Below are 8732 nucleotides of genomic sequence, written 5' to 3'. Positions count from 1 at the left end.
GTTATTTTGAGGGGACAGCAAATTTACACTGTTATACAAGCTGTACACTCACTACTTTACATTGTAGCAAAGTGTCATTTCTTCAGTGTTGTCACATGAAAAGATATAATAAAATATTTGCAAAAATGTGAGGGGTGTACTCACTTCTGTGAGATACTGTATACCTATACATTTGAATTCATAATTTAATTTGTAACTTAATATTTTTTCATCCATGCCATACTTTTTGTCAAAAACATTATCAAGACTCTACAACTTAACATTATTTCTGCAGCTGCATGGCATTTCAGAAAATGTAAATGAATTTATGCAGAATCGGTGTAATTACAGACTTTAAACATATCTTTTTAGTATAATAACCACTTAAAATGCAGCTACTGTGCTGTTTTTGCAGTGTAAAGATGACATAAGTTAACAAAGGGCCTGGATTCACGAATGGAGTATGTTTTTCTAACACAAATCCATTTCCAGAGATTAAAAGAGCACATGCATGGTACATTTAAATGTAAATTTGATCCCATATGACATTTGGCTTTCTAAAAGCACCCACTGACACATTAAAAATCATGAACATTTCAAACTATTTCCTGCATCCCACAAAAGAGGCAGAGCGCTCGTGTCGACCCACATTGAGCTCGTCACTGAGAGTCTTCCCCCAATCTGCTTTTTAAATAAGGCAAAGTGTTTTGATGTGTTTGAATCCACGCCAGCATATTTATACAGTTCTGCGGTGCTTTTGGCTCAAGAAGAGTAGTATTAATGTGCTGTACTTTTACGTAATTCATCAGAGCTGTTAAAATGAATTATGCAGCTTTATCCCACCAATTAGATTAAAGGATGAGATTTATTCTGCTGCTCTAGAGTGTTGACACTTTGATGGGCCTTTTGAAATCAGAGGTCAGGGGATTGCTGAAGTTTTTTCTACACAGTTAGCGGGATAAAAGATGGAAATCGCTCTTTAGCGAAGCCTGCTTTTGCGTGGGACCAGTTCGAAAGACACTTGGAACACATGCACCTGTCTCCTGTTCATCCTCACTTGAGCACTCCTGTCGAGCCGTGCTGTACTTAAGTAATGGCGCTGGCCCACCACATTCACTGTTTGGTCCTCTGCCAATTTAATCATTATAGAAGTCAACTTAACAACCCATAACTAATGTTGACTCGCCTGTAAAATTCTATTGAGACGGCAAACTCTGGCACTTACCTGAGCGCCAATTAAAATGCTTTACTTTAAATAAGGGCATTGAATGATACATGTAAATGGCTTTTGTCACAGGCTTACCAGCAGAAAATAAAACAAATCACACTTTGGTTTTTACAATCATACAAATATATTAGTTTTATTCAATAATGTTCAATAATACATCTCCCATAGACTTATAGAAATAGATATAGATTCTATTGCAAATGCAGGGCTGAGAGTGTATGCAGAATAGAGTATTAAGAGTAACAGTGAGTTAATAAATACTAAACAGGAATCATCCTCCTCATAATTTTTTTTTTCATTTAAATTTTTAATGTGTCCAGTAAATATTGGTTCATGCATGACTGTATTGGGTTGTTCCTTCCAATGTTGCAAAACATTTCTGTCCAAGTTGTCCAGTTTTACGTCTTTTCATCCTGTGACATGGGGGAAGCCAAAGTTTGAGCGATTCTGTTGAAACTGTCCTAGTGGTTATTGATTTCTGTAGCTATAAAAATTTAAAATAGTGTCATCGTGGCTTTGACTGGAAGACCTTTGCTTTGTCTTGGATTGGAAGACAAGAAAAAAGTAATATGGTTTAGTTTCCTTTCTTTTGGAAGACTCAATTACAATAACTTGGATAATCCATGCAGAACTTACAAAAATGATGGGATTCCTCTGATATAAAGCAGACTCTCATTGTCCATAAGCAAATCGCCCACATGTACTGATATAAGAGGTGGGCGTTTCAGTATCCACACAGTTTTGTGTGTTGCGTCGACAGCGACAAACCAGCAGTCAGTTTTGCTGCAGTAGATTCCAACCAGTGTCCATTGAGGATAAAAGATCATGACCTCTGTCATCTGGTAGAGCAGGGATCAATGTTCATGACGCAGGCCAAGAGTTCTGGCCTATCACTCTTGGTCACTAGTTGTGTTTTTGATCTTCCCAAAGTAAACTAAACTGTGTCTGTTTGCCCCACAAAGTTAAATGGCAACTCATATCCACACTGTTTCACCATTTTATACCAAAAAAAAGCAAATAAATGAACAACAACAAGACATATGACCTTTTTTAAGGGACACAAAAACTGAACCCACAAACATTTTAGACAGTAAAAACAGTTACATTGGTTCATGTTTAAAAGTGTCACATGATTATGACCACAAACATCTGAAGAGATGGAACAAAGAGAGACTCACTTCTATTTAAACTCTGGCCATTCAGTTTTAGAAAAAAAAAAGTGATATGGTCTTATATCCTGTGAGATGGGGAAGCCAAAGTTTGAGTGATTCTGTTGAGTTTTACAGTTTAAAGTTAAAATTAGTTTATGTTTTATATGATAAAAGTGTTATATCTGAAGAGACAGAACAAGGTGGGACTGGAGCCACTTCTATTTAAACTGGCCATTCACAGATAAAAAAAAATAAAAATAAATAAAAAAAATAAATAATAATAAGTATTATTATGGAAATATTTACTATCCAATTGAAAATAATAACTAATAATACTCATTTTATTTTTTTTTTATTATGTCTTCATTCTGTGAGATTGGGAAGCCAAAGTTTGAGTTTTACAGTAAAAATCGTTAAAATTGCTTCATGTTACATTGTCATTTCTATTTAAACTTTGGCCATTCAAAAGAATAACTTTTATAAATTACATTTTTATCATTATAATTTTATTCAAATATGTAATATTCAATTTAAAATAATAAAATAAGTAAATACACTAAGTAATAACACTAAGTCTATTTAAAAACAAACAAAACAAAGACTGCATTTGTGATTGCATTTCAGATCATTTCACATCAAATTGACCCAGGGGAGACACATTCTCCACAAACATCATCTCTATACAGCCACATAAACAGCGGTTAAACTCTAAACTAAAGGTTACCTCATAGGGACCAGAGGAGAACACTGTGATTATCCTAAAGCTGGGATGGAGCTGAGGAACTCAGATTTTTAAAGGTCACCCTCTCAACACACATCTGCTGAGAGACTAATACCCCACTGCTGTGTATGCAATGCAGATGTGGTGTGAGTCTGTGCGTTTAAAATGCAGCAGAGTTTCTCTCTCTCTCGTGGTCACACACACATACAGAGGCAATGACATTCAGCTGAGGGGAAGCGTGGTACATTTGCACAGTGCTGTTGTGAGGGCTAAGAGATGCATCCTGGGGGACAAGACTTTGGTCGAACCGTGGGAGGAGGGTTTAGTTTTTGTCTTTTCTGCTGCATTGCAGATACTGGGTTGGGGCTACTCCTCAAAGTCACGCACACATGAACACACACACACACACATACACACACACACACACACACAACACACACACACACACAGAGAGAGAGAGAGAGAGAGAGAGAGAGAGCAATTACAGACACTGACGATCAGTAAATACAAGGTCTCTGCAGCTTAACAATTCTCTTATGTAAAATAATCACACCACTGATCTTGAAAATATTTCTGCTCTCAATTTACAGTGATTGACCCTTCAGAATCCACCTAATACAAGCAGGAAATTACACTAAACAGGTATGTATGTAATTTCAATGTCTGGAAAAATTGGTGTTGTTTACTTGCACTGATGGTGCTAATGCTGTTGAGCTAAAGTCTGATTGTCTTTTAAAAGCCCAGATAGCAACATATCATAACATAAAATATGTGTATATTACACAAACCACAGCAAACCACTTTACTCTGAAAAACAAACAAGCCAATACACCATTTTTTAAATGTGCTGCATTACAGACTGTATGGAAGCCCATTTCCACCACTGAATAAAAATAAAAAAGGTTAATCGTGACTTTTCATCTCCGAATTCTGACTTTTTTCCTTGCAATTGCGAGGTTACATCTTGCAATTTTGACTTTTCTCAGAATGGCGTGATATTTATTCGCAATTGCAAGCTATAAAATCAGAACTGAGAGATACAAACTTGCAATTGTGGAATTCAGAATTGGAAGTCGGAATTGCGTGATATTATAATTCAAATTATAATTCTGACTTTTTTTCTCGCAATTCTGACCTTATTTCTCGCAATTTTTACTTTTTTTCCTCACAATTGTAACTTTATATCATGCAATTTTCACATTATAACTCGCAATTACAAGTTTATATCTCACAATTGTGAGAAAAAGAATTGTGAAATGTAAACTCGCAATTGCAAGAAAAAAGTCGGAACTGTTAGATAAAATGTTGCAGTTACCTTATTTATTTTTATTTAGTGGTGGCAACAATCTTCTGTAAGACTGTTTCTAGAAAGTCTGATTTTAAAACACACCACTAACAGCAAACAATGCAAACGTAGATGCTTAGATACTACCTAAAAATTTAGACTGACACACACATACAAAAACAATGCATATAAGCAGCTCACAAAAATGATAGTGGCTTTTTTCACAGTGCACACAAATCTAATTTGGTTTTCAAATCTGACTTTTAAGATTATTAATTTGAAAATGATGAAGTCTGATTCATTTGTTCAGAGAGTGTGGTGACTATTCAGTGAATTTACATTATTTGTTATAGTGATGATGTAAGTGTCAGCATGATGCTAAGAGAATTAACAACAACCGAGCCAGTCATTGTGGAAGGAGGATGGAAACTGGGAATTTAGCCTCAGCTCACGTTTATCATGACATTACACCACAGCGCTCAACTCATGAGGCACGTGAGAGAACATAAGCAGCATTTTATGCATATAGTGTGTCAAAAAATGCTGACTCACTCAATATTCAATACAAAGTGAATGTCACAAGGTTTGCTATAAGAGGACAGAGTGAGTGAAAATAATTCTAAACACAAAGCTCCAGACATATATCTGATTTCAAACCACATGGTTTTATGGTTTGTTTAGGTTTTTGCTATTCGGACTAAATTTGATTCAGAAATGGCAAAAACTAATAAACAACTACAAAAACAACAGAACAAAGCTGATTTTTGCTGCTTGTCTGAACAAAACCAACAAGTCTGTATTGTTTAATCAATTTGAAATAAACCAGAGGGAAAAGTAACATCTGTTTTTAAAGCATTTATCGACAATGGGTCAATAAAAGGGAGTGAAGATGGAACATGGATGACTCACTTTTATTGGAGGTGGGGGTGGGGGGACCTCACAGTGTTGATGTTACATTAAATTATTTAATTAAGCACTAATACCGATGAGCAGTGCATACTATCATTCGCAGAAAGCTTTCTAATTGCACATTGTTAATATTACTGCTTTAGTAATACATTGTATGTGTAATATGTGTAACATAAACACTGTAAGTTGCCAGTCAATATATCAGTGTAAAGAAAGATCAGTCTGTTAATTGTCTGTTAAAAGCTGATTATAATTGCACAGACTAACCCTATCCCATAACTCAACATAACAACATTATTTACCGTCTTTATGACCTTGCGCCCCAAATACTCATCAGCTGACTATATGATTCTAGAGACTAGTAAATATGCAAATTACAATAAACAAATAGATTCACAAATGCAACGCAATGAGAGACATATGCATGAGTGATGGCCAACACAAACACTGACCAGGACATTTAAAGAAAAAAGAAACATAAAAATAAGAAATATGATGCACAAAAATGTCAGTTTAGCAAATTTAGAAAACTGCAGTTTACAAGGTCATCTCTATCTACGTATACACATACAGTGTTTTAATGCCTTGGCTCTTCTGAAAAGCATTAGCCCTTAGCTTTCATCTTCTGGCTTCTGTGTTTATGGCTGAAAAATAGCAGTGAAATTGAGAGAGAAGCACTTAGCTGTGCACAGAGAGTGGTTTCATTAAAATAATTGTTAAACCACCCGATCTGGCCCTTATGTGCATGCCAAATACATCAAAGCAAAGAAAGTGACCAATTTTCTTTTCTTTTCTCTAACATTATGCTGTACACACGTTCACAATCATCTCAAACTGACCTAAAGCAAACCATTATGATGTTATTATAATAAGTTAAGTGTCAGTTAGACATATTTGAAGGAATGAGCAGTAGAAATATCTCATTTATATTGGATTAGAAAGCCCTTACAAATACAAGAGCCTTTTTATTGAGCAAGTTAGCACAAGTCCTTCCGTGACATTTAGAAGTTTGAAAGGCTAGAAGTGAGACATTTTATAGTAACTATCAATTTCATGGTCTAATTGTGATTAAACTGAATGAATTAACCATGGGATGCTAATCAAAGCACAGTTGTGGCTTCATACAACATTGCCTTTATCATTTATTTAACCTTTGCGGTCTGGCCTGCTGGATTTTGTTTCAGCGTGGCATTGCTAATTCAGAAGTCTTTTGTCTTATAGTTGACTTTTTCTTGTCTGTGATTACAGCATTATGAACCTGCAAAACTTTACGTAAATAGCCCTTCAGATAATATAGAAGCTCAAAATTAAATGATGTGGACAATGCAAGACTTAAAGGGGTCCTATCATGCTTTTTCACTTTTTCAACTTTAGGTAGTCTGTAATGTTGCTGTTAGAGCATAAAAAAAGATCTGCAAAGTTACAAAGTTCAAAGTCCACTTCAAAAGGAGATATTTTATTTAACAGAAATCGTTTGGACTACAACGCATATTTTCTGGGATTTGTGATATCATGGTTGAGCTGCACTAGAGAAGGCAATGAGTGTTATCACTATGTCGGAGACACGCTAGCTTTCCCAAGGCAGACGAACTTACAGTGGTTACAATCATCCGGGTTTAAATCGCGGTCAAATTGAATTGATATTGATGCAATATTTACACTGAAGCTCGCAGGCGGTATGGTAAGGGGATGACATTTCCCGACCAGGCGCCGAGTGGTGCCAATCACTGTACACCCCCAAAACAAAATCAAGACTTTGTAAAAGAGCATAATAGGACCCCTTTAAGAAAAGCTAGAGTCTGAGATGAGCATTGCTACTTGCAAAACAAATGATAGTTTATGAAGAAAATCAAGATGTACCCAGGAGCTACAGTATGAGATGCAGAACATTTTGATTCAGCCCCTCCGAAAAACAATCTGCTCGGGACGTTAACCGCAAGCACCAACTTCTGTAATGGGGGATTGTGAATTACCTGCGGGTGCTGCTGTGATTTGCAGTAAGGAAACTGTAATCTGGGAAAGATTGACATCCTGATCTAGTAAATATTCCCAAAGTCTAAAATTTCTTTAGCTATTTCCACTTTGGTCTTAATAACTTTGTTTCTCCTAATAATGCATTGCTGCAGGGGACTGAATATAGAATGATCACACATATAATTTCCTCAACACCAGGTGCACGGTATGAGAAATGATTCAACTCAGCAGGAGAAAAGTTTGATTTTTGCACTTAGTTTAAGCTTTGCACTTGATATCACAGTGAAGATATAACCAGCAAGGGAATGTACTCTGATATAACTATACTGGAACCAAAAAAACATTAGACTAAAAATCAAAAGCCAGCTAAAACACTCCCTACAAGGGACCCTAATAATTATGTATTTAAATAGGGAACATTTTCTAAAACATGGACATTAAAAATTTATATACTAATGTTTTGAAAATTTGGGGTCATTAAGATTTTTTTTTTAATTAATACTTTTATTCAGCAAGGGTGCATTAAATTAATCAAAAGTGAAAGAAAGACTGTTACAAAAAAAACCTATTCTTTAGAATTTTCAAAGACTCCTGAAATGTAGCATGATATTAAGCAGCAAAATATTAAGCAGTACTGTATATTTCATAAAATAAATGCATTGGTGAGCATAAGAGACTTCTTTCAAAAACATTAAAAAAAAAAAAAATCTTACCAAACCCAAACTTTTGAACGGTAGTGTATTATTAAATCATATTTCCATAATGTAGGTGATATGCATGAAAACATTATTAGAAATATTACTGCAAAGGCAGAAGTGCGATGTGTCATCAGGTTCCTCATAGCACTTAGAACACATTTTCATTTACATACTGATATTCTCAACACCTCTGGAGGTGAGAAGTTACAGGTCTGTTTGGACTCTCTGTGCAAGGTTTCCCAAAATGATTCCCTTTGAGCTCCTCCGGGTCCCATTCCCCAATTTTTTCAGAAGAAAATGAAGCAGAATTGGACCTGTTGTTTCATTTGGCTGGGTGAAGTGCCTTTGCTCTCATGCAAATATAATAGAATTAAATTGAATGTAGGGACATGAACTTTGGGAAACTTGCAGCCTCAGTAGTCAGCATATCTACTTTGAGAAACCCTGCTCGAAAGCAACACACATACTAAAAAGAGGAGAAAGAGTGCAGCTGTACCGATATTGCTCTCTGGGCATATTGCAATGAGAAAAACAACGACTTATCACAACAAAAAGAAACAATAATGCCGCCCTACTGCCTCTGTTATGAGTCATCTTACAAATGATATTGTATTACTGTTCACCGCACACACACACACACACACACACACTCACACGTCCAGCCTCCGCAGACTCATCAGCGCAGGAGCCGATGAGCAGAGAAAGGTTTGCACTGCCTAAGGTACAATGACTCTAAACATCCTCATCCAAAGAGAAGGGGAAGTTTTATTTATTTAGAGTATGTGGT

Source organism: Sinocyclocheilus anshuiensis, unplaced genomic scaffold (genome assembly GCF_001515605.1).
Source record: "Sinocyclocheilus anshuiensis isolate Anshui unplaced genomic scaffold, SAMN03320099.WGS_v1.1 scaffold99, whole genome shotgun sequence".
Taxonomy (NCBI): domain Eukaryota; kingdom Metazoa; phylum Chordata; class Actinopteri; order Cypriniformes; family Cyprinidae; genus Sinocyclocheilus; species Sinocyclocheilus anshuiensis.
This window is presented reverse-complemented; position numbering follows the sequence as displayed.